This window comes from Oryctolagus cuniculus, chromosome 1 (assembly GCF_051225735.1).
Source record: "Oryctolagus cuniculus isolate XC-2025 breed Fujian yellow rabbit chromosome 1, ASM5122573v1, whole genome shotgun sequence".
Classification (NCBI taxonomy): domain Eukaryota; kingdom Metazoa; phylum Chordata; class Mammalia; order Lagomorpha; family Leporidae; genus Oryctolagus; species Oryctolagus cuniculus.
Genome location: NC_142867.1, coordinates 200,395,584 through 200,396,535, shown reverse-complemented (window position 1 = coordinate 200,396,535; position 952 = coordinate 200,395,584). Strand labels below are relative to the sequence as shown.

Genomic DNA, 952 nt, shown 5'->3' with positions numbered 1-952 from the left:
CCAAGACTCCTGAAGCTCATGAAATGCTTCATGGGAGAGAGTACGTGTATGTGGATCACATGCTTGTGTATACAAGCATGTGTGTGACATGAGTGTAGCACAGGCGTGCGAGCCAGTGTGTTCATGTATGAGCACATGTGTGAGCGTGTATGTGAGTACAGGACTGAGGAATCCCTGGGTGGATTGTCTAGGAGTAAACCCGGGACAGCAAGAGGGCATGATGAGGAAGTGAGCCTTGGCATGTCTCAGAAATCACAGATCAGCTCGGGGCCCCAGTGTGCAACAGCTGCAAATGGCAACCTCCTCCATGGTGTATACAGCCTGCTGCTTGTATGGCAGCCTTCAGGGACCTTGGGGACGGTCCTTTCCATTGGACCTTGGTGTCTGAGATGTTGTGTTGTTCCCAAGTTTGATTCCAGCCAGCCATGGGGGTGCCTTTGGAAAACCCTGTGTCACAGTGGCCAGGGTTCACATTGCTCAAGTCAGCTTGGCCATCTGCACCAAGCTGCAGAACAAGGAGCATGTAATATATGCAAAATTCAAATTAGTTTGCCAGCTCCTCATTTCTGGTCTGAATTTGGACTTGGACATATTATGATTCAAAGTATTTAATGACAGCATAGGTTAATTTCACAAACAAGCTGTCTTTAAAAGGTCAGCTTTAGGAGTGTGTTTGGCATAGTGCTTAAGCTGTCCTTGGATGCCGGCGTTCCGTATCAGGTTCTAGCTGCTCTGCTTCTGATCCAACTTCCTGCTAATGCACACTCTGGGAGGCAGCAGATGAAGGCTCAAGTATGTGAGTCCCTGCCTAACCCCGGTGGGAGACCTGGACTGCGCTCAGCCCTGGCTGTTGTGGGCATTTGGGGAGTGAATCATTGGATGAAAGATCTGTCTTTCTGCCTTTTAAATAAAAAGAAAATAAATTTAAAACATTTAAAATTTTCTTTCTAAA

General features: G+C 47.3%; 1 pseudogene; it reads left to right on the top strand.

Moving 5' to 3' along the window:
- The first annotated feature begins 236 nt into the window (after positions 1 to 236).
- On the top strand, positions 237 to 363 carry LOC127485136 (small nucleolar RNA SNORA70; annotated as a pseudogene).
- The last annotated feature ends 589 nt before the right edge of the window (positions 364 to 952 follow it).